The following is a 27109-nucleotide window of genomic DNA, read 5'->3' as shown; positions in this document are numbered from 1 at the left end:
CAAAAAGGAAGTGACAGGCCAAAAGGACAATAAAAGGGTACAGCGCTCCCCAGGTGGGCTGCTCTCCCAAAAGGGGGAGCAGATCAAGAAAATGAGGGGGCATATCGCCTGGACCTCACAAACGAGGAAGGGGCAGATGGCCTCAAAGTAAACAAAAAAGATCATGCTCCCCAAGAGGCCGACTCGCCAAAATGGGAACTGCTCCCGAAAAAAACTCTAACCAAGGGGAGTCAGGCCTAAAAGACACTGAAAAGGGAACCGCCCCCCCAAAAAAGCGACACTCCCACAAAAGGATAGACTAAGAAATTTGAGGAGGCAGGAAGTGTCGCCAAAAAACAGGCAGGGGCTACCTCCATAAAAGACCAAAAACTATCTAACCCCACCAAAGACCCCATACCAACACCAACGCCACCAAGAGGGTCTGTGTGGGAGAAGACCATAGAAAAACAGCTGTCCCCTCAAGAGTATAGAAATCTGTATCTGACAAAGTACAGACAATACATAGGGGGGTAGATATAAAATCCATACCGGGTGCCTGGGAGGGGATTGAGGGCAGAGTCCTGTCCCTCGCCATTTCCGATATACCAGAAAACCACCTCTTGGGGATAAAGAAGGAAGACATGGCGGGCCCCTCCACAAACTTAACACCCCGGTACTATACCTGTACCAGAGGAACTTTGCTGTGCGGAACATCCTTCTACCCACCAAAGATGATGCGGAGAGACTCTCCCACCAAGAAATAAAGCATGGGAGAGTCAAACTAACACCCGAATACCAGGGCAAGAGAAGGACGGGTGTAGGTATTTAATGTGCAAATCCAAATACCTGTGGAACTGCTAGGATGCCTCTTCAGCCAGTACGGTGAGGTGGAACAGGTGATCCCAGTACTGTCAAAAACTGGGACTCACCTGGGCTTCTACACAATAGCAATGAGGCTGAAGAGGGAGGGTGTTCGGATGATACCATCGCTGTTGACATACAAGGATGCCAGCATGACGGTAGTGGTGGAGGGCTGTCGTCCGCACTGCTGGTTCTGCCAAAAGCAGGGCCACATGGCTAGGAGCTGGCCCCAAAAGGTAACTCCTAATCAAGCGACCCAAAAGGCGGTCACAACCCCTGAGACAGTATCCGCACCAAAACAGGTGGCAACAACCCCTGCAACCGAGGCACCAACCCCAGCTCCAAGGAAAACCCAAACCACCCAGGAAGCCAAGAGGGAGGAATGGAGCACGGTAGTGAGACAAAAACGGAAACCCATAATCCCTTCCGCCACGGTCCCACCAGCCAAAAAATCGAGGCAGCAGCCTCTGCAAATGCAGCAAACAGAACAGCCACCACAGCTGATGCCGGGGAAACAGCTGCAGCAACAACAACTACCGCAGCAGCAAAAGTAGCAAGAGCAGCAATTGCAGCAGAAGCAGTAGCAGAAACAGCAGCAGCAACGACACCAGCGAGAGCAGCAGCAACAAAAACAGCCACAGCAGCAACCAGAGGAGCAGACACAACCAACGATCCCCAAACCAATCGAGATGGGGATCAAGCGGGGAAAAGACTGCTCCTTTGAGGATGAATCCGCAAGTGAGGAGAAGAACTCAAACTCACCTCCCCGGTTCATTCGAAAGAATAAAAAAGAAAAACAAAAGAAGAAAAGGGGAAGAAAAGGTGGCCCCCACTTCGTATGAACATACACCATCCCTAACAACAAAATCCACTTCCACCCCCAAACCAGACACTACACGAACACCAGACATCGCACCAACACCCGACACTACACCAGCACCAACACCCGTCCCCATACAAACACCCGTCCCCACACCAATGCAAACCGAGACTGAGCCACCTCCGCAAAAAGAAAAGGAAAAGAATGAACCGAGGGAAGGGAGAGACTCCTCTGCCTCCCGCAGACCAACCAAATTAAAAGCCCTTGCCCCCGTTGAACTATATTATGTAGCCCTCTATCTGTGGCAACGGACATTTCCGATCGACAGAGGAAAAACTTAAAACCTCTTCTCGATTACAAACAGATAGAAGAGAAAGATGTAAATATCCCCTCAAATTTCCCGGATGCCCCGCTCCTAATAACTTTTGTTAGAACTCCAGAGGCCTGCAAGACCAACTTGTGGACAAGGGTGCAGACCGCTGAAAGGGCGTTTCCAGGAATCGAACTGGTTAAGAAAAATGACCTTTTTCTTGACGAACTGTAAAAACAATCCAAGGGAAGAGTCCCAGGAGCTGAGTGTGACACACCATAAGATAGGTACCATGGTTTTGAATTTGGCTAGTTTGAATGCGAGGGGCTTGAGATCATTAGTGGGTGGCTTGCCTCCGGCACAACCTCTTGTCCCTGGGAGTGGATGTGGCTTCGATTCAGGAAACGCATTTCGTTTCCTCTGTGGGCTGTCAGGTGCTGGCCCGAAATTTTGAGGTTTTCTCAGCATATAGCAGCCCGCGAAGGAAGGGAGTTTCCGTGCTGGTTAAATGTACCCTGTCGGCGACGGTCGACATTGTTCATAGGGATGCGGTGGGCAGGCTGGTTGTGGCCGATGTTGCCGTAAAAGATTCTGTGTTTCGGGTGATTGCGGTTCATTCACCCAGCACCGCTCGTGAGAGAGTCTCATTCCTCAGTCAGCTTGACGCGTTTGTAGATTGTTTGAAGCGGGTAGTGCTAATGGAGGATTCGAACGCCAATCTTAGACCCCGAGATAGATAAGGTAGGAGACGATGCTAGAGGATCAGAGAGATGCGAGTCCAGCCTGGCTGATCTAATGGCTGGATGCGGTCTGGTTGACAGGTTTTGGGTCAAGCATCTGGGGTGGGAGATGTGGACGTGGACCAATACCGTTTCCTCCTAATCAAAAACTTACTAGGGCAGGATGTTAGTTAGGAGAGGCGAAGTATACTTCTTATCTTGTCCCACGTTCACTAGTTAAACTAGTTATGGCCGGGCTGAAGTTAGGAAATAGGCCTAAGTTAGTAGCTACTGGAAGTTAAACACCTCCCTTCTGGAGATACAAGACTTCAAAGCGAAGCTAATAGAATTACTTCAAAAAGCACAAGTGGAGGCGGTTACCTTGAGTAAGTGCTGGGAAGGTCTAAAAGCCAAAATTAGAACCTTCTCCATAAAGTATGCCCAGCGCCTCGCACTAGATAAGGCCAAGACGAAGAAGAAGAAGAAGAAGAAGAAGAAGAAGAAGAAGCTAGAGCAGAAACTAGCCCAGGCTACGGGGGCAGAGTGATAGGGTTAGTTAGGAACTAGCTAAGTAGGACCTTCTGTGTGAGAATAGCGAGCATTATGAAGATCAAGTAGTCAGAGCTAGGCTTAGAAAGATAGGCAATGAAGCAGTCAACTCCAACACTGACGCGCGTCGTGAAATTTCTAGGCGTGGCTCGGACAAGTACATTGCAAAGGTAAGACATCCGGATGGACGCACCCTGGAATCCACTCGGGAGATCTGCGAGGGGTTTCGAGAACATTTCGAGGAGCGTTTTACACAGCAGCCTGATCTTCCGATCCTTGAGTTTAGCGACTATTTTGCTGACTCTCCCCACCTCCAGGCGGCTAGAGTGGCTAGTTGCTAGGGCCGGGTGACGGAGCGGGAGGTTTTTACTGCGCTGAAGCAGGTCAGCTTTGACAGATCGCCAGGACTCGATGGTCTGCCATATGAACTGTATTTGAGGCTGTCGCCCATGTTTCTGCCTCTTCTGACGGATGTGTTCAACCATTGGTTTGCTCAGGGATCCATCCCAGGGCAAGTCACCAAGGGAATGATCACATTGCTGAGGAAAGGCGACGGGCAGGTGGGGAAGAGTTAGACGATTACAGCCTGCAGGTTGTTATAGGCGAGTTGGTTGAACCGGAACAGAACTACGCTGTGAAGGGGAGATCGATTCAGAACAACTTGCACCTGATACGCACGATCCTAGAGGGAGGGATAGATGACGACATGGAAGCCGCGCTGATCAACTTAGATCAGTCCAAAGCTTTTGATAGGGTCGACCATCGTTTCCTGGCATCTGTCTTAGAGGCTGCCGGTTTTAAACCGGACTTCAGCAAGTCGATCTCCGTGATGTATCGACAGCTCACAGCCATCGTGCAAGTCAACGGAAAGTGCTCGAAACCCCTTGTTATCTCTCGGTCAGTTCGTCAGGGTTGTCTGCTGTCGCCCCTGCTTTATGTCGTGGCTTTGGAGCCCCTGCTCTGCAAGCTGAGACGTGAGGAGGCAAATTCGGCCCTGCTCGGAATTGCAATACCCGGTGGCTAAGCCGCCAAGATATCCGCATCCGCCGATGATACCACGGTCTTTGTGTTGAGCTTCAGAGACATCAAGATTATGTGGGAGGCGCTCGCTCGGTACGAAAGAATTACAGAGGTCAAGATAAACTGCAGTAAGACGGTAGGACTGAGGTTGGGCGCCTGGAGTGACAACGCCAACCTCCTGGCACTTTTCAGCTGGACAGATGGCCTGGTTCAGATCCTTGGTGTGTGTATCGGACCGGGTCTCCAGCTTGACAAAAATTGGTTGGAGGTACGGTCAAAGATAGACGCTGCAGTCAATTCGTGGCTTCCTAGGAAACTTTCCTTAAAGGGTAGAGCTGAGGCGTGTACCACTTAGTCTTTCCTTTCATCCTTTACCAACTGGCCGTACTTCCCCTGCCTGCACAACTACTAACAGCTCTCGTCGAACTCTTGTCCTCGCTTCTTTGGGACAGAGGAAGACACTGGGTGAGCAGACAGGTTTGTATTCAACGTCCATGTGAGGAAGGCTTGGGAATGCCGGACTTGAAGTGTCATCGAGACGCTGTGAGGCTGGCCTTCTTGAGCCACTATTTGCAAGATGACCAACTATGGCACCCGGTGATTACTGTCACCTTCCCCGACCTCATTCTTGACCCTTCTATCAAGAGCTGTCACAGACCGCGGGGAGAATCTACCTACATGAAAGAGTGTTGAGCCACGCTAAAACGACTACCAAGGTCCAGCGACCTTGTGACTGCTACCTGTAGGGAACTCCGTAGGGATCTAGTGAAGTGGGCCGCCAACAACCCGCTATGCACGTGTTTGGGTTTGAAGCAGAGTGAGATCCATTCCACATGGAGCTAGACGCCAGGTTCGAGTCATCTGAACAATTCAGAGTTCTATTTGACTGGCGATTGGCCCGAAATGCACTTCCACTCAACAACATACAATGCAGTTCCGGGTTTTTGGAGTCACTTGATTGTCCCCGTTGTGAGACAATGGCCAGAGAAACGACTGATCAAGTTTTCTTCGATTGCCGCGAACTCCACCAGTACTGGTCGTATGTCAGCGAGCTGATGGCTCACATCGATCCTGGGCATCCTCGTCCAATTACCGTATCCAATGTTGTGGACAACATGAGGCCGCCGTGGGACCGGGAAAGTCAAATGGTCTACGTTATGATCCTGGCCATGGCGAGAATGGTGATTTGGACGTTGCGTCTGCAAGGTTGCCGGGGTGTGTGTGTCTTTTTTCGGATCAGGATCTGATCGCTTTCTTTAAACATCAAGTACGGGTGATCATCAGATGTGATAGAAGAAGGCTGCATCGTGTGGCATTTGAAAGAAAATGGATACAGTTAGCAAGTCTGTGTGTACGAAGAGGAGCCAAATTTGCATATGTGTTCCCCGCCTAGGTGTGGAACACGCAGTTCCGTAAAGTAAAATTAAACAAGTACCCTCTCAGCTAGCTGAGTGTGTGTTCCATCCCTCCCCGATTAGGAAGCGTCCAAGTCCAAGATCCCCACCCCCTCCTACTTGCAACTTTTGTTTTCACCCCTTCCTCTAAATTTTACCCATCTTGGAGAGAAAGAAATACAAACTAACCCCCATTCCTTACCCACGAAATTTTCTTTTCTCCATTCACCCCCATCTAGAGGGCATTCCCACTTAGAGACTGACCTGCAGAAGTGAGGTTCCTTTTACAAACCAGTGGAACGGACAGTCTATCAACTAGACGGGGTTGAGAGGGTCCTACTAATCACCTTTTGCTTTTTCTTCCCCCGCCCTCGACACAAATGAATTATTGTACCATTTTTATTGTCATCTTTTTTGTTTTTACACGCCAATAAAAAAAATATTTTAAAAACTGGGAGTTAAGTAGGACGCCCCCCCCCCGCAAAATGGCTGAATGCGGTATTATGATGAAAGAAGATACTAGCTGGGAGAAACTTTTGATTTTGTTTAGTTCTGGAGTGACAAGGATGAACAACAACCCCCACAATCCCCCCTTTTGAGTTGGCCATGTGCCTAAGTTTTCTGTTCATTGTTGATTTTCCCTTTACTTTTAACATGAATAAAAGATTTAATATCTCAAAGTGTAGTATCTGTTCCGGCAGATACTGCAAGCAAAGACCATGTGTGGGAGCAACCTCACATATAAGACCTTGGTCAATGTAGGGACAACCCTTCATACCAATTGTCACTATCCGGCTCGCCTACTCCCCGGGGAGTTGGTCCCCGTTTCCCTTTCACTCCTCACATTAAAAATCGGCCGTGTGCCTTATTTGCTCGGTGGGGGAGCAAATAAATACCAATCCCACATATAAGACCTGGTCAATGTAGTGGCAACCCTTCATACCAATTGTCAGTATTCAGCTCCCTTACTCCCCAGGGCGTTGGTCCCCATTTCCCGTTCACACCTCACATTAAAAATCGGCCTTGTGCCTAATTTGCTCGGCGGAGGAGCAAATAAATACCTTTTTCTTGGCCTTTTGGCCAAAATCAAAGTTTAGTATCTGTTCTTACTACATGCTTTAATTATTGTGATATAAAGTGGGGGATCACTTTTCTGTATTAATTTAATGTAAAATGATCACCCACTTTACAGCCAGTCAGTCTTAAAGCCATTCAAGTCATTCCCTAGAGTTGTTTTTGAAGGATTCCAGTTATTTTTTTCAGCATTTAAGTCATTCTTAAGGTCATTCAATTCATCCTTAAGTTCATTAAAATCATTCTAAGTCATTTACTTTTTATTTATTTAAGTCATTTCAGCCCATTTTTCGGTCATTTTAGTTTATCTTTAAGAATTTCATGTCAATCCTACATTCACGCATTCATTCATTACAAGAGAGCATGCGACTAATGGCTATCGGCCTTGTTTTTTTACAACTATATGCAAATTAAGATTTTTGTATTAACTTTTAACAACAATTTATGGATTTTTCTTTCATATGCATACAGATGCACGAAATTGGTTACCATTTGTTTTTATATTTTTTTTATTACATTTTCATCCCAAACAAGGATCAGTACAACTTTGATGTCGAGGATTAATATCAGGGACATAAGTTGCAGGAATACTATGTAGGGAGTTGAACAGCAAGATGTCTGTTCACATTACACTTGAACTTCTGCATGTCAGTACAGTTGGGGAAGCAAGAACCCGGAAGGATATTCCAGAGTCTAGAAGTTCTGGGGAAGAAACTATTAGAGTAGAAGGTTTTTTTTATATCTAGGAATCTCCACTGTGTCGAGGTGGGAATTTGCTGCTTGTCTGGTTTGACGGTGGTATTTACGTTGATGAGGTAGTTCGTCGGAGCATCCACCATTAAAATATTTGTAAAACAGGCAGAGGGATGCAACATTTCATCGGTGGCACAAAGGTTGTAAGCTTAGATGACAGTTCAGGACCTATAAGCTTGGAGACTCTTTTGAACCTTGTCTAGGAATGAGAGACTAGTAGCAGATGCACCAGCCCAAATGTGACAATAATACTCCATACATGGGCGAATGATGACCTTATACTTTCAGGATACTTTCAGGCGTAAGTAACTTTCTTGCACGGGAAAGGGAGCCCACCTTCTTCGCAGCAGCCTTGGCAATGCTCTCAATGTCTGTTTCAATTCATGTTCCCTGAACGGTAAGAGGAGTTTGAAAGAAGTACTTTCAGGTAAAGTATATTTAGCCATAGCTATTGGTGAATGAGAAGGCTTCCTGTTATTATTGAATGGAACACGCTTTTTCTTGGCAGTATTGAATGTGGCCATCCAATTTGTCCCTATTCCACTACAGATCTGAGGTCTTCCTCTACTGTTTCTGCCATTGCCTTAGATATGTGTTCATTTGTTCTATCCTCGTGTCTGCTATAGAGAGTGTTGTTTACTAGTACATAGATCGCTTCAAAGTTTCGCTTTTGCACATGTTACGCTAGTGCTCCACACACTGTCAGTTGTTTAAGTAAAAAAGAAACTTGATTTACATGTAATTTTAGAACGCAGAAAGCCAGGCAGTAACTAATTTACTCGATACAATTTCTGTCAAATTTTATATGTATTTTTTTCTATTCACTCTCTATTTTTTCTTATCTTTCTAATCATTTTCTCATTTGCAAATTTTTCAAAATAAATCTCGGCTTGACGAATACTCGCGGTCAATAAAGACAAAGAAATAATGTTTAATTGATTGTATTGTTCTAATATATATATATATATATATATATATATATATATATATATATATATATATATATATATATGTGTGTGTGTGTGTGTGTGTGTGTGTGTGTGTGTGTGTTTGTGTGTGTGTGCTAGCAGGTCATCCAACGTGGCTCAGTCATATTTTAATTCATGTAGATGAAATACTTATTATAATGGAGCCAATTCTCTATCGATTATTATATTGTACCTCATGTATCGTAGTGATTTCAAAAGTAAAAAAAAAAATACTTGTTTAGCATCAGCAAGAACACAGACAAAAGCATATAGCCCCCATCCTTATCCGTTAGCGTATGATCTAAATCCATACGTATACAAAAACTGTAAAAATAACGTTGTTTAACCTATAACTTTTAATAAGCGAACGCGCAGAAAAAAACGGGTATAGCCGACTTGCGCCAGGACAAGGTCATTTTTTTTTTCGATTTTGACACTTGTAGCGGTTATTTTACTTGCTAAAAACCAAATCCAAAGTGTGCTACTGGTCCAAATGCTCTATATATCAAATTTCAACTTTGTAAACTAAATATTCAGAGAGGAGTTATATATATATATATATATATATATATATATATATATATATATATATATATATATGCTAGAACAGTTTAAATTCTATGCAATTATGCAGAATGTAGAATACTATATATAACTAGAACACAATCATCTCATGAGAACCATTAGTTTAATAAATAAGTAATTAATGCTCGTTTTTGAAAAGAAAATTAAGATTAGTTCACCTTCATGTAGTCTCTTGCAAATCTATGACTGAGTATATTTTTGGTTTACAGACGTTAAACTTGACATATGGGGAATTTGAACTTGTGGAACAGATATGGGTTGGTGTTCAGCCGGTATAAATACCTGCTAAATTGGGAAAGAATTGGAACTTAATAGACGTAAGTCGATTTAAACTGCCCATGTGCACATGCGAAAATACACGTTTATACGTGAAAGTTGGTTAAGTTTTTACGTTTTCTTATCAATCTGACGATAGGTATAGCAGTAACGATTGAGGCTGAAGTGCTATATGTTTTCGTTTCGATTCTAGCTGATGGCACCCATGTCATTTTTAAAAACTTTTAAAGATAATACTATATATTGCGTACAATATAAAAGACTAATAGAGTATTTGCTCTATTATGATACATACAAAATCTGAATGAATGAACATATCATATTTTAGCTTATTTTATGATCAGGTTATACCAGGGGGGCCACTACTATATATATTGGGTACAATATGATAATCAATAGAGAATTTAGTTCTATAATAACAAATTAAAATATCATATTTAAATGTATTCTATGACTGGGCAAAGCCGAATGACATGCTAGTCAATAATAAATAAAAAAGTGTAACATTATGACAACTTTAAACTAAGAATGCTGGTCTGTTGTATTTAATAGAATATGTTTAAAGGAACACATATTATATACATTTTACATGGACTATTTTATATTACAGATTTTGAGGGTCATGACGGAAGATACTTTTCTCAGCATGCTAGTACATTTTTGAAGCAGCCAATCATTTTAACTGAGATTTGCCTCTGGTTAAACACTTTTTACAGAGGTTATAAACATCCGTATTTCTCAATACCTTATATGGATTCTCAATACACTAACCTTCTAGCAGCAACCGACTTTACTTGAAATCTCGGCCACATAGTTAGCTTAAGCAAATCAATAAGCAGTCTATTCCTATATGGCATACAAGCTGATCCTATGTACATCCTTCGCCAATCATGTGAGATCTAAATGTATTTCTACACTTAGATTCAAATGTACACTACATTCGAGGAATATGCAATACGCGTATTTCCTAAATCTATATACCTATAAATATTAACATTTGATTGCCTGTAATTTATAGAAATCGATACCAGAATATGAATATAAGTTTCAATAAGGGTTACATTTTTTTTACAAAATTTAAAGACACCATTGAAATTTTTTTCGATTCCATCTATGATCAATAGGATCAAATATTGAGTAGGTTCATAGAATAACTAACTTATGTCAAAACGTAAATCAAACGTACTTCATTTATTAAAATATATTTTCTTCGTTTAATAAGACAAACAAAAGATTAAACAAAGGAATGCCACAGTTAAAATATATTAAATTGTTTAACAATTTAAATAATTATTCATATTAGTATTTTTCAAATTTAAAAGAATAAAATTCATTTCAATTTGTTAGAGCTATTTTTCATTTAAAGCACAGCACCAAAAAGTTAGTTTTCTTTAAAGAAAACTCCACTGGGCTAAGTTTTAATTTCGTGATTTTCATATTGTAAATGATATTTTAAACTTTTCTTTTTTTTTTAAAACAAACATGACTATATTTTAAATTATTTCCGACCAGGAATATATTTTCACACTATAACGCCGAGCGAATATACCTTATTTCGTTATTAGCTTTATAAGTTATTTTATTTCAGAGTCAAATTTATGATTCGAACATATAATACTGGGATTAGATGAAATTAGAATCAAGATTAGCAGAATAATGCTGGTAATTATGCAATCCTGATACACATCATCATCATCATCATCATCATCATCATCATCATCATCATCATCATCAGCAGCAGCAGCAGCAGTAGCAGCAGCAGCAGCAGCAGATTATTATCATTATCGGTTAAACGCCCTTTTATACATTGACATATGTTGAATAACCCCAGAAACTGACTTCCAAACTAATCTACCTCTCGACAGATTGTTATATATCCTTTCTCTCACATCCATCTTCACCATTTCCATCGACGTTTTCATTAGCCTACCCCTATAAACTGAACATGCTCCCTCAACTGTTTCACAACTACTAACCAAAGAACTCTCATCCATTCTTGCAACGTGCCTGTACCATTAACGTTCCATATTCTACACGAATCTTTTTTATACGCCCCAGATTAAATCTTTATCTTGGGCTACCAGATTTAAGCTTTTCTTTAAGACTCACATAAATCGTATCATTTAAAACTCACATAAATCGTATCATTCTTATATAATTTCTCTCCATGCACCACATGTCCTCAAGCCTTTTTGATCAGATTTCTCTCTAAATCATCACATTGTGCACATACTTGATAGACTCTTCTGTTTGTTGATAGTAACGACGCTCTGTTGATAAGTAATCACTTGTGTTCCAACGGAATCCAAACTTCTGAATAATCTCAATAGCTTTAACATCTATCACCTATCTTAAATAAATGTAAGGGTTTATTTCCTTCTCCATTACTTCAAAACAGTCAAATGTATACTTTTATAGGAAACATGTGTTAAAGTTTACGGTCTTAGATGTGCTACCATAGATGGTAGTGTCATCAGCACAAATGTCTACGAATGTCTAAATAGAACACTTAAAACAATTCTATTACTAACTCCCATTACAAATTTAGAGCTAATTATTGAAACAGATTTGCTTTAATGTAATATGCAAATGAGATAACATCTTGAATGTAAATTCCTTTTAAATAAATAGTATATATGGGAATCATGCAGGAATAAAAGTATATGACTCCGTTTTCAGTATTGAAATCTATTTTTCAAACCGTGTACTTTTGGTATATTCAACCAAATTGTAAACAAACAGGCAGGGATATGACTGTATTATAGCAGATTCTTAAAATTCATTCATTAATTTTAAATTAATAATTATTTTTACGGGAAGTAACATAAACCTGCAATTTAATCGAAGAATATTTAGTTGTCAATGAAAATGAATTTTACGGAAGAACAACAGTATTGATCAAGGCATATATTTATTATTTCAAGAAATATATTAGTATTATTATTTCAAGAAAAGTATTATTATATAATAAAGCATACAGTTTGATGTAGAAGACACTGGAAGTTTGTATTTAATGATTTACGTATGAAATCTCACGAAAAAACAAGTATTAGTGTTGGGATTTAATGCATGTTATATGACTTTCTTATATACATCGTATAAAGCAACGTTGAGCGTGGTCAATACTAGATAAGTGATTAATCTTAGAATTCCAGGCGCAGTATGTAGGAGGACGTCGACACCTCCCTGGAAGAGTTGCAAAAGCCCAACGTCGTAATTTCCCCTTTAACGGGGAATATACATGCGACTGAGGACTGCTTATGAATTTCATACTCTAATGCAACTTCCCCCCTGCGAGGAAGCCGATTAAACCCGCCTAGGCTAAGTGCCGTAATTTCCATTTTTCAAATCTTATGAAGAGATCTGAACATGTCGGAGGTTATTTCGCTTAAACTTAAAGTTCTTATGTGTGCTATTATTGCGGTAGGTTCAATTTGCATTAAATAAGTACTTTTATCTAATTAGGCATAACAACGTGAAATTTGGAATAGAACAACTAGTCTTTGTTGTTTTCGTTTTGCATTGACGTCTGTGCAATGCTTTAGGAATTAAGTGCATCGTCATTCGAAATCACCATTGATATAAAAAAGTAAAAAATTGATTCCCTCAAGAAAAATAAACATTTAGAAAATTATTCTTAGATATATTCATTTTTGATTCATTTAACTTTTGAAATAAACTTATTCTGATTCATGTTTTGGAATTTCTTAGATAAAAAGTGATAATTTTTAAAGAGTGGAAATCACACTAGATTTTTAAAGTGTGAAAATCACACTAGATGCTTCTTGTAAAAAATCTTGAAAAAATCAATTCAAGTAACTTGATTATATAGTAGAGTGTACATCTATTCAATGTAGCCGCATTCAACCTCGATTACAGCCTCGATACAAGTTTCCACAAGCTCCGGCGGGAGCTTGGCGAATACTCGGCGGATGGTGGCGATCAGGCTAGCTTCGGTGTTTAGGAGTTCGTTTTGGTGATGTTCTCGACGTATGACCAAATGAAGTAGTCCAGCGAGTCAGGTTGAGGGAGAAAGAGGACAGTGAGAGAAGGGTACAAAGTCGTAGCACTCTTTCTGAAGGCAAACCTCGGTCTCTTTTAAATTGTAGGTCGGTGCCAAGTCCTGCTGCTACCTGATTGCATCAGGAGATCACCGCTATCTTCAATACATCCAGGTACACTTTGGTGTTGACTTTCAAGCCGACTTCGAAGATGTTAGGTGGCATAATGTGGCCCTCCCTTGAAACCACACCAAGGACCATAACGGTAGCTGGAAACTGCATTTAGCCGACCGTTGAACTGCATGGACTTGCATTTTAAAGGTGCTGGCAATAGTCCTGTTGCAATAACTTATCGGTAGAGAGCATGGCTCGTACAGCAGCGCATCTCCAATCTCTCTCATTGAACACTGAGTAACTTTCAGGCATGATGGAAGGATCTTATCGCTCTTAGCCAACTAGTTGATAATTTGCAACAGAAAGAAAACCGGTTTTCATCAAACGGAAATGGAATAATTACGTCTTTTCTAGAGCGACAATTTTATAGTTCCACCTGTATTATTAAAATTCATCGGACTAATATTCTCACTGTAGTTGTTATTTTACAACATTTTGATCGATATAACCTCCGATCTTGTTCACATACATCTTTTTGAACTCATTAATCTTAAGCATAAGAAACCAAAACGGAATTTCGAACAGAGCCATTTTATTTTATATACTAAAGTACATTGTTCTTGTTCCGTTAGCCGTGACCAGGTAGAAGTTTTTAATGATACTTACATTTTTATTCTTAGTTTAATTATCGTCTGTAGTTAACCTTTAATCTCTAGAAAACTGTCGCATAGAATAGATTAGTTCTTAATACTTTTATCCGTTGCATAATGAATCCATAAAAATATCAAATAATGTTTTATGGCCTTTTCTAGCTCCAAAGGCAATCGATGCTTTCTGAAGGGGCATATATGCAATAAAATATTTGTATTGAAACTTACACTTTCATATCAGATGATTCTTCAATGTTTTGCACACGGAGTAAATTTAAACGATTGGTCCAGTAATGTGATAAGAAAGGATAGCGAAATACGAACGATGATCATTTTAGATGCACAAGAGGTATTTTAGCTGAGCCAATTTTCAGGTTTATCTTACCAAGAACATTCTGTAAGATACAAAAGGACGCTAACAAACGTCTGTTGTATTAAGATAAAGATAAAAAAACAAAAACATAAAAAAGCAAAGGATAAAAAAAGAATGAAAAACACAACCAATTTTGCAACGGAAATGGACGACGAGTCGCTTCTTACGACTTATCATTTTTCAATTTGCAAAAGCAATCATTATAAATGTTTGTCTGTCATTCTTTATTTCCAAAGTTTCAAACCGTTCAATTTTCACATAATTATCATAAGACATCTGTAAGAAAAAATCGTTAAAAGTGTCACTTGCATTTTTATTGGAGATCTATAATTAGTTTTCCTGTTCGCTGAAATTCTTCAATATACGTGAAAATATTTCATAAGTCAGCATTGATTTATTCTAAGTTACTATTTTAGTTTATCACCCGAGTTTTTAATGATATATGAAATTTGTCAATGACGTTAAGAAAAACTACTAAAAGTAGGAATTAGTAATTAAGTCTGATCAGTAGTCAGTACGGAATCATAATTATTATAGATCGTCTATATTTTAATGATACTTGTTCGTTAGCTATGTGATAGTCTGATGGGATTATTTAACCACTAATTGTTTAGAATCATACGTTTTCGTATTCATGTAACGTTGCGGTCACCAATGAAGAATAACGTATTTTATATTCTATTTCTACATTTTTGTAGCAACAATCTATCTAAGAAAGATAAAAGGAGAGTAGCAATTAATACGCATTTAGGGCTGATGAACACAAACACATACGAATACACACATATACAGGGTCCGCCAATGAATCGGGAAGATTTAAAAATAATTAATTATTGAAAAAATAGATTTTAACAAGTTTATCATACATAAATGGAATCTACATTCTTTACCATTTCTTTTATTAAATGAAGAAGCAATACTATTTTTTTAAAATTACTTCTTTCAAATGGGTACCATTAGTAGCATAGAATTCTTGGATTCGGATATAAAAACTCTAAATGGCTCTTACAGCATATTAACCGGTATTGCCTCAATTTCGTTTGCAATGAGTTCTTTGGTAGCCGAAACTGTTCTAGGCGGGTCACTTTTGAACACTTTCGTTTTAAGATAAACCCATAAAATAGTCACAATCACTCAAATCGAGTGAACAAAAGGGGGGGCAAAGAATATTTCTTGGATATGGATCAAACATCCTAATTTGATTTGAACCCAAAACAATAAATGTTAAGAGGTCAAAATTGGGATCAAAGTTAAAAAGAAAAATTGACCTCTGCGGTCTCTACCAAACTACTCAGCTACTTTTTGGTCTAAACATTTGAAATTTTACATAAAGTGTATTCCGACATTAGGCAAAATTTTTAATCGGTTTTTGAGCGAAAATTTGGCTGCCAAAGGGTCAAAGTTCAATAGATTTGATCTTTGCGATGTTTAGCTAACTATTAAGTCAAATTTGGGTTTAAACATTTGAAATTTTACATAAAGGTGTGTCTAGACATGTAGCAAATTTGGCTCTCAGGAGATCAAAATTGAAAGAAGTGATCTTTTCAAACTCTACCAAACTCCGACAATTTTGGATCCAAGCATTTGAACTTTTATGTAAAGGGCGTCTAGAAATATAGCACATTTGGCTGCCAAGAGGTAAAAGTTGAAAGCGTTGACCTTTGCAAACTCTACCTATCTTCTCCGACAATTTTGGGTCTAAAGACTTGAAATTTTAGATGTAGGGTACCTGGACATGAGTAAAACTTTTAATATACATGTACACAAAGTTATGAACAGTACATAGGGCCCGATCAAAACCGGGCTGAACTGCTAGTATATATATATATATATATATATATATATATATATATATATATATATATAAACTATGTAGAGTGCACATTTATGACATATTCATTATTTTGCGATAACTATGTTCTGGAAAAAAATCATAAATATCGTTCCGAAATATAATTACCATCTATGGCAGGATAAAAAAATTTGCAATTATATGAATATGTATGTGAACACAATATTTCCTTATCAATGCGATAAGAAAATACATAATTGAATTGCTCAATAATTATATACACAAAACAAAACAAAATGCAGAAAATGTTTTTCTTGCTATGACAGGCTAAATAAGTGGATACCATAATCCATAATGTTCAAAAAGTTCATCCATCCAGACTTCTGCAGTTATTGATGGGTAAGGAGAGTTCTAGAATGTAAAGGAGGTTTACTATCACTCAAATTTCAAAACGAACGATCGTAATAAACGAGACATCAATGCTGAGCGGCTGTTACGCGAAACAAATAGATGTGCAAGGAGTATCAAAGAGTATCGAAAGAAGTGGAAGTACATGAAATCTGGGTAAACTTGATGTCACCCAGATTCCAATGAACACCACATTTTTTTTCCAGTGAGCGATCACTAATAATAATTTCTGTGAACATTCTACGTAAAAATTACTACTACTACTACTACTACTACTACTACTACTACTACTACTACTACTACTAAATAATGCTAAAATATTAATACGGTAATATAATAATAGTGATAATAATACAATAATAATAAAATTATAATAAAATGATATTAAAAAATAATAAAATATAATAATAAAATAATAACAAAATAATGATAATAATAAATAATAACAATAAAATTATAATCGGATGAAGGAAGGGGCCAAGGAATATTTCCGTTATGAGAAATGACACGACCTGGAAATAAAGCTTTAAGGGCATCGATGGAAATTCTTGCCGTGTAACTTGTAGCTCCATCTTATTGGAAAAGTGTTTACTGCAAAACTGGCAATAACATTAATATCAATAAATAACTATGATGATGATAATAATAACTGCTGGCAAACTAAAATCAAATTGAAGACACGTCCCCTTTAGCTAAATAGAATTGAGCCGTGCTTATAATGAACACAATTAATCTCAACATATTGTGGAGACTGTGGGAAGGAGAACGCAAAACTCTCTTAATTGTTTCGCCTGTTCGACACCACTCCTCTTTTTTCCTCTCTTGTGACGTACTTTTCCATCCAGTCCCCACTTCCTATATGTTTCTCACTTTCAGCTGATTTAAGGTCAGACTGGCCTGTCCTTAACATTTCTAAATACAGCCGAACGATAAACACCTATTATTCATAAGTAGTTAAGTATATTGCAGGTTTGGAAGCAAAATCTAGAATATTATTTGAAAACATCATCGTGTTAAATGACACCGGTCATTATATGTAGTGTACTAGAATATAATAGTCGGTGTGATTCAACACAATGCTCCTTGTACATGCATATTCAAAGTTTTAGTTGCACAATATATACAAACACAAACTCACTATTATAATAAAGACTGGGGCATGAAGGGCGGGAAAGTTTTCTGATTCAATGTGAAAAATATATGAAAACAACGAAAGAAAGGAGAATATAAAATATGGAAATAGGAATAAAAATAATGTATATATTTGGTGAAACCAAAAATCTTTCCAATTATTTATTTGAATATACCGTGTTTTTTTTTAAGAATGTCGAACATTGGCTAAATGGAAAAACCTAAAAATGAGGGGATGTTTGACTTCTAATAATTCAGAGATAGAAGTATTAATACTTTTATTGTGATCACTCGCTTATAAACGCAAATGACAAAAACTAAACAAATGAATATACCAGAACATAAGTCTGGCATGAGACCACATACTTCCATCTGACCTTTGCAGATGAGATAAAAAAAAAACATATATGAATCTTAATTCACTATATTGTACGAAATATTCCAATGTTATTCCATGGAAATGTTTATAAATAAAAATACTTGAGGTTGACATTTTTCATGGTGGTTAATGTTGTCAACGAACATGAGATATATACATTAAATTTGGAAATTTCTTCAACATTTCAATCTAGAATGAACTTTTCATGTCAAAAGTCAATGTTAATGGCTATAAATTGGGTGTAGAAATAGGTCTCTACAAAACCAAAACTATTGCAAAAAGTTTGACTTTCATATTTTCCGTGAGTTTTACTTTTGACCTAGATATCGTAAAATGTAATCAGTTCTAAGACCATGAGCAATATTTTGACCAAGGTTGATTACGATTGAGAAAGCAATATGTATATTTAGCTTTAAACAAATATAGCAACAAACCAACAAAATCGATCGAAAACATATTCTCCTTTGCGGAAGTAACAGATATATCAGAAATTCGTTTAATATTACATGCGTCTGCCTTCATAAGTGAAATTAATTGTTTTTCTTTTGGACAAGCTTAAGTGAACCTGAAAACCTTTAAAAACGGCAGAAACTCCTCTTAGAGAACGTAAACAAATGAAATAAGAATAAAAAAAAACTAATATATTTCGTTTTTCTAAAAATATTGTTTTGATTAATGTTTCTGTCATTTACTCTATATTGTACTAATGGTACTTCTGTTATTCGTTCTGGTAATTCAATCGAAAACAGAGCCCTATATCAAAATCAAATGCAAACTTTCTCCAGTTCGATTTTACAATAATAGCAATGAGGCTCTTAATTTCCTATTAATACAAGAATAAATATAGCCCATTTAATCATTTATTGAATTAGGATCAAATTGTTAGATTCAGGTAAAAGTGAATTTGCAAAGCCAGCTAAATATAAAGAATAAAAAGATAAAAATCAAATTAACCCTTTTCCAGGTTCCTCCATTTTCATATAAGTTAAATAGTCTAACAGCCTGTGGTAATATTTCCTTTTGTTTGTAATAGACAATTCTGATCGTTTTTATTTTCCTTTGTTTATTACCCTCGACTAATATTTAACAGAAAGGGGGAAAAAACTAATGGAGAGGGAAAGAGAGACAGAAACGAGAGCAACAAATGTCAAACAAAACACGTCGAGAGATGATGAAAAGAAAGTTAATAAGAAGTAGGCTACTTGAGTAAATTGCGACGAATCAAACGTTTTTTTCAAACATAACGTAATCTTTTTATTTTTTTATATAGGCATCACAACTTATCAAGGCCCCGAAGTCACTCGAGGATAAGGGTTAAAGAGTGTATAGTAGTCAATTGGACAATATAGTAATCGTTAGTAATGGAAATTTGGTAAATTTGTTTACGTAAGTGGAACGGCCCATCAAGAACTTGTTTACGTTAGACTTGAAGACAACCATATTGTAGTCAGCTGGAAAGCAGGAAGAAGGAAGACAGTTCGTGAGGCGTGTAGTTCTAAGAAAGAAGGTTTGTTCATGGAATTCACGTTTAGGTTTAGGCACAGATAAAGAGTGGGGGAATTATTGATAGTGTTTACAGCTAGACGAGTGTTTCTTGTGAAAGTTTGGCGAGGGGAGACCATAGATTGAAGCTTTATCGAGCACTTGCCATGAAAATAACGATAAAGCAAAGACAAACTCGCAACATCTCTTCTGTGAAAAAGAGGCTGTAGGGAAGAGAAAAGGACATCTGCGAGGCTACGAAGTCTATTTTGAACTCTATCAAGGCAGGATAAGTCCTTTCTAGCAGCTCGTGTCCAGATGTGACAACAGTACTCCATCCTTGGACGTATCTGGCTCTTATATAGATAGAGAATTGCATCAGCAGTGAGATATCTCCTGGATCGATAGAACGATCTCACCATTTTTCCAGTGGCCTTGGCAAAGGATTTGTGTGTATGTGTTCCATTTAAGATGAGGAGTAAAGGTCAAACCTAGAAACTTGTCAAAACATGAGGCCTCCCTCCAAACTTACAAATATTTTAGAATGTACTTTGTGAGCTTAAATATATATAAGGAAAGAGCCATAGAAAAAACATTGATTAATTCAGATTTAGCATAATAATAGTTATTTTACAATAATATCGCTAGATCGGCATTCACACCGGGCATCCACAAATGGCAATGATAAATTTTACATATTTTATTTTATTGTAATGATAACAATTAGTGGTGAAGCAACTGTGTAACATATTATCTTAGAAATCAGTTTAACAAAAAGCAAACATAAATACATATAACATGTAGGACAACATGAATACATTTTAATGGATTAAATGAATTTAGCAACTTCCAACAGATTCAGCTTAAATAATCTAAAGAATTCATTTCAACATTGAAAGCTATTAATTTCTATCTTTTATTTTTATTTGTGGATAAGCGACAAAAGAAATTTATATAAAAAAAACAGTCTTTTTAAATGATTTTCTCTAGAATTTTTAAAAAATATGTTCTTCGAATTTTCGTAAGAACAGACTTTTGTACGGATTTGAGTGCTGGTCGTCAACGAAAGAGGCAGACAAAAGACTAACGCTTGTAGAAATCAAAATCTTGCGTTAGGCTTCCAGTCTGTCCAGACTTGACAAAATGTTGATATCCACCATTGTTACAATGTCGTGCCGATCACGGACACTTACGGAAAATCGTCTCTATTGGCACGATAATAACAACATTACTCCATTGGCGCGCAAATAACAACATTACTTATTACTGTTTTTTTTTTCACCCCAAACAAGGCACAGTGCCACTAAGTCGTAAGGGACTACTATTTAGAACCACATTTGCAGGAATACTATGTAAGGAGTTGGGTAGCGAGTTGTCTGTTCACATTACATTTGAACTTCTGCATGTCAGTACAGACAGGGAAGCAGGGGGATGAGAGAAAATTTTAAACACTTTAAGTGAATAAGCTATTTGAGTAAAAGCCTTTTCGGCAATTAGGGATAATTAAAGTTTATGGGTGGGATTTTGCTGCCTATCGGGTCTATTTACATCGATGCTTTCAGTTTGTCCAAGCACTTACCATCAAAGTACTTATAAAACAGGCACAGGAATGCCAGATTTCAGACAGCGGTTGAAGTTTGACAGATATCTATTAGGTTAGCAAACTATTTTTTAATCTTATCTAGCAGCGAGAGTCTAGTGACAGATGTACCAGCCCAACAATATTCCAGTCATGGGTGAATAGTGACTTTGTAGAGATACAGGATACTCTTAGGTGTTTGAAACTTTCTAGCACGGCAGAGGAAAACCACCTTCCTTAGCTGCCTTGGTAATTTGTTTCAATTCATGTTGTTTGTGAATGTTAAGCCTAGGAACTTTATAGAAATACTATCAGGTAGTGTATTGTTAGCTATCAGTGGTAGAGAAGGTTCCTTATAATTATGAAAGAAAATAAGTTTACTTTTGGCCGCATCGAGATTTATCAGCCAGTTTCGGCCCCATTCCACTACAGACTGGAGGTCTTTCTGTGGAATTTTAGCCAGTTCTTTAAGTACGTATTCATTCGTTTTCCCTTTGAGTTATTTATAGACAATAGTGTCATCGACAAATATACCCATATCAGAGACAATGTTATCGGGGAACTCATTTATGAATATCAGAAATAATAATCGTCTGAGGATTGACGCCTAGGTATACCTGCATTTATATCATGTTGTTCAGATATACGACTATCAAGGACAACCTGCATTTTTCTATTATCAAAGAAGGATTCAATTATAAGTATGCGTCCATTGGGTTATATTTGAGGAGATGATATATTAAAACGTGTCATGTGTTATCTAGTTGATGTAAGATATCTTTCTTTTAACAGACATATAATAGACGTATAAATCGTATGCGTGTTGTTAGCCAGGAGAACATGATATTGACGTGTAAACTGAGTCATGTTGTATCAGACTTATCACACGGGATATTATTACAGTTCATATGTAAGAAGAATAATATATGCTTCATACCTTTTTTTCTTGAAGAGTTCTCCTGTATCTTCCCGCTGCTCCTTGACGAACCATGAAGCGATCAGCACCATCCAATTGAGACATCTGTTCTTATTTGTGAAACCATAAAACAACTCTTTATATTTTTATAATATAAACTTATTACAGTTGTCTCAAATGGTTTTCACAGGATCTGCAGTTCGTCTACATTTTCTATTCTTACAGCCCACTCCTAGCTGTCTGTCCACCTCTGTCTAGACGTCTGTCCGCTTTTGTGGTTCATCCCCAACTCTCTGAATCTCTCCAAAACTAACTACATCACGTGTTCTCTTACGTCACCTAATTACGTATCTCAGACCAACGTAATGTCCACAACTAGTTATTTGTTTATTCAAACCCCCAAAATAATGTTTACATTTATTTTCTATTTTCACATTCCTTTTGCGATTCACACGTCAATCATTTCTTCCCCAATTTAATTGTTTATTCTTCTAATCATAATAACTGATCCAGCGACCATCCGTCGCTCAAACCAATTAATAATAATACAATAACAATAATAATAATAATGTTTTGACCCTTGACCCTGCTTGCCACAGTTAACAGATACTACGCTATGATCACAGCCTAAAGGGTCATAACATTACACAGTAATACCATGGGATTACATTTAAATGAGAAGGTCATCGTGCCAAACTTTGTCAAAGGTATTAGATATGTCTAGAGCTACTGACCTAGCTTCCCCTGCCCTATTTAGTGCGTTCGGCGATTACATTTGGGATATTTGCAGTAGAACGGGCTTATCTAAATTCATAATGTTGGACAGAAAGAAGTTTATGTTCTATAGGGTGGCGAACTAGCGCTTGATTAATTAAGGATTCAACAATTTTGGCTAAGAGAGAGAGAGAGAGAGAGAGAGAGAGAAGAAACTAATGAGGCGATAATTGAATGGGTCAAGACTCTCGCCAGAATTTTGGAAAACTGGAATAACAAAAGCAATATGACAACAGTCATGAAAGCAAGATTCAGTACGGCATTTGTTGAAGAGTTTGTAGAGAATCTAAGAAATCTCAGCTGAGCATTTTAAAATTAATATAGCATGGATAAGATCGAGCCCACACGCCTTCGAAATATCTGTTTTTATGACATCACGAACAAGGGACGTGGTGATTTTCAAATGGTGTGTGGCTTCTGTCCGCAAAGGGAAGTTTAGGAGAGGGCGATTCGTTAGGTCTAAAGTTTGGTTTGAGGCAAACCGTCGGACAGAGCAGATTTACCTTTTCGGTTGCCGTGCAGACAATCTCCAAGTTGTTGGATAGTGGGTAAATTGTTGATTGCCCATTATTTACTACGTTGTTATAAAATTTCCAGAAATTTCTGCGATTCAGTGCGTTTTCTAGTGACTTCGAAATACCTACTCTTAGCTGCGGTTACTTCTCTCTTACAATCGTTTCTAGCTTTTACAAACTTTTGTCTTTTGTATTGGAGTTATGTCTGAGAAGTCTACGAAATGCATGCTGCCTTTGAGCGATGGCAGCCGCACAATCAGAGGTGAACTGATGTGGAAAGTGTGGTACGTAAAAGAACTTCCGTGTGGGTACGCGCGCTTAAATTGCTTCTTTGAACCATTCAGTAGCGCCAGAGAAAAGATAGTACACCATGGAGCATCTCGGACCGTGATCTTTTATGACTTCTCAGTCAGCTTTCTCATATTATGTTGTCCTTTTGAGTAATGTCTCTTTAACTTTGGGTCGTGAGTTTAGGGGGATTTCTACCATAATCACTATGTGATCGACATTTAAGACTATTGTACGGGCATTCGTTACACTAGTCAGAAATAATCTAAAAGTGAAGCTTGCTGATTCTGTCGATCTGGGAGACGAGTCGGGGATGTGATTGACTGTGATAAGAAATGGGATAGAGAAAAGCTATGTGTAATGCTACTAGCTGCGCCTGTGTAACTAAATAAACAGAGCCAATTACTGGACATTAAAGTCACCAAACACTTAGGAAACTAGTAGCTAGAGAGAATGCTACATCTATGCTGTAAGAGATGTGGGTTATGTACAGTTCTGGGTCGTAGGAGAACAATAGAGAAAATTTAAGTAGCTAACGTTATGTTGCAGCTTCAGTCTAAAGGAAATTAAAGTTTGGTTATGTGATTCGAGTTTAGTGGGAGGCTGTTCTGAATATAGACTTCATGTTCGTGCATATGTCTGTCCGAGTCCTAACGATAAAGTGAGTGATAACCAGGCATGTTAATGTGGTCAAAGGGAATGGAAGAGTGTAGATTAATTTCACTTAGCGCTAAAATATCCAGGGAGTTTCCTATTAGAAATGATTCTACATGATCTAAGTTAGTTCTAAGTCCGCGGATATTAGCGAATGCAAGCTTCAAGAGAAGAGGTGATTTCATTTTGTTTGAATTCGCACCTGATTTAATCATAATTTTTGATTGAGCTGTCATTTTATTTAACAATTTCAGTTTGAGCGTGAAAGAAGTCGGACAATGTGGATGCGCATAATACTAAACACATAATGCAATTAGGCCATCAAACGACTCTTCATCCATAGAATTGTGGTCTCGGGAATGCCCGCTGAAGATAGATGCAGGGTTCTTTTCCATGCGCGACACGACATTACAGCTATCCTGATATTATACAACTAATAATGGAGCAGCTGCTCTAGGAGCTACCAAAGAGTTAAGTCACTTGTATTATTAGTCGGAATACAACATTCAGACAAACTGTCAAACCGGTACCCTGACAAAATAGAACGGCCCAGTTCAGCTGCGCTGACATATGTGGACATCAAACATCCTCAAGATGCCCAGTTTAAGGGGATGATAACGAGGCGGTCGAGGAAAACGGCGTTCATTGCTCTAGTCAGGAAGCATGACCAAGTACTGGGTGTCGCTGGCGAGACCCTGTCTTGGCATCTCTGCGCCTTGCCAATGCACAAAGAAGGAGTGTAAAAACCGGGCGATGGACCGAGCCTGTCTACTCCTTAAGCAGTTTTGGTTTGCAAACTGATAATTTGTTCTAGTCACTAGCTTTAGGAAGGTTGCTGAACACGAGTAAATAGGCTTCCCGTCCCTGTTTACATGGCGCCAATGAGTATGAGGTCAGTAGAACAGGTTTAACATCAGATCAGAGCTGAAAATGGTAGTGTCATACCTTCTCCTAGATGGATGACTTAGGGAGAGCTACAGATCTCTCATCTCCGAGAGTTTTAAACCAGGTATTTCTGCTCCCCCGCATGGGTAGTTAGGATTGATTTAATTCTAAAAATATAAATCTCTACTGAAAAGTTAGAATCCACAAAAGGAAATGAAACAGAATTTACAGTGGAAAAGAATAGGTAAGTATAAAGCATTGTGTGAAAGCATTTCGTTTAGTAAATATGAGATTTAAAAGAAGAAATTAAGATATTTAAAATCGTGGTACTAGTGCATCCTTTGAACCAGCTGTAACTCCTCGTTCGCTCGGCTATCCCCGGAGCATGACGTAAACAACCGGATTATGCCGAGTGTCGCTGATGAAATCATGACAACGCTGCGCAAAAGAAAATAGCAAAATGAAAAATGTAGACACATCGAAAAAAAAAAACACCGTAATTTTTAATCTTTATTAACTGTGAACGAAAAGGAAGAAAAGGTTATATTCTTATAACCTTTTCTTCAAATAATAACAAAAAAGTAAATTCTTTATTACCAAGAAATTTTTCAATTAATTTTTCGATTGCTTTCTTTGTCAAATAAATAACTTTAAGCAATTTTTTAAAGACAAGTTTAATTTTTGAAAAAAACACGTTTCCTTGTTTTGAAATGTGACAATTTAATTTTTTTAAGAGGAAAAATTGAGAAAATAATTTTTACTGCTGATACTTCACATTTGCACATCTCCAGCTATAACCGCTATATATATATATATATATATATATATATATATATATATATATATATATATATATATATATATATAATGCTCCCTCGTTTTGCTAGGCTGCATTTGTGGCCGCATGTTGCACATTGTATTGTTTTTGCCAGTGGTTTCCGTTGTTGATAAAAGTCAATTACGGCGCCCGGTGTCTGCAGCTGTTTGGCTCAAGACGGCCAAATTCATATTCTGCTCTTCTTTTCTTGACATGACTTGCACGTGAGAAAAGGTGGCTTCTTTTCTGCGTGCGTGTTGATTTTTTCCCCTCTTCCAATATTTATCCAATTTCTCGTCTGATGGTCAAGAGTAGCACTCGCGCGCAATCGAAACTATGCGTGTTGTCATTGGCTGATCGTCATGTTACAGCAGCTACACCCAAGCCGTTGACGTCATGTTCCGTGGAAAGCCGACTGATCGCTAAGTTACATCTGATTCAAAGTGTGCACTAAGTAGCAAAATTGTTAATAGATTAGCTGTATGAGAATAGGATGAAATGTTAAAGTACAGTTCTAGATTACATTAGGATTTTATATTTAGTTCTGAATCAAGGACCCTGCATTTTTGAGTCCACGTAAGCGAAAAAATAAGGAGTATCTACTATTATAGTTTAAAGTAATGCTGAAACTGTTTATAAGTACCTTTCAATATTGGTGTAACATCAAATAAAGGTATAATTCATAAATATTTGCATCTATTAAGTAGATACTTATTGTCAATATTAACATGTATAACATCGATACAAGCAGATATAGAATGCAGATATTAAGTATCATGCTTAAATAAAGTTCTATTTTTTAAAGTTTTCAAAAGTATAAGTTCCCCTTAAAATAAACTACGGAAATTTTATTATATGTCAGCAGGAATATCATTTTGCATTGATTTGGATTAGAAAAAATTCTTTGAACTATGGTTAAAAATACAGTATTAATGTTTACTAGCGGGAACTGTGGAAATTCCACAGGAAACTGACATCTATGCTGATGACACCAACATCTATCGCAACACATCTAAGGCCGCAAATGACAAAGTTCTCTCTGA

The 27109-nt window shown here is 37.8% G+C and overlaps 1 pseudogene; it reads left to right on the top strand.

The window, feature by feature from the left end:
* The first annotated feature begins 6709 nt into the window (after nt 1-6709).
* LOC145275046 (U2 spliceosomal RNA) lies at nt 6710-6838 on the top strand (annotated as a pseudogene).
* Nucleotides 6839-27109: the final 20271 nt, after the last annotated feature.

Source organism: Euprymna scolopes, chromosome 4, assembly GCF_053919585.1.
Source record: "Euprymna scolopes isolate OS-2025 chromosome 4, ASM5391958v1, whole genome shotgun sequence".
NCBI classification, from domain to species: Eukaryota; Metazoa; Mollusca; class Cephalopoda; order Sepiida; family Sepiolidae; genus Euprymna; species Euprymna scolopes.
This window is presented reverse-complemented; position numbering and strand designations above follow the sequence as displayed.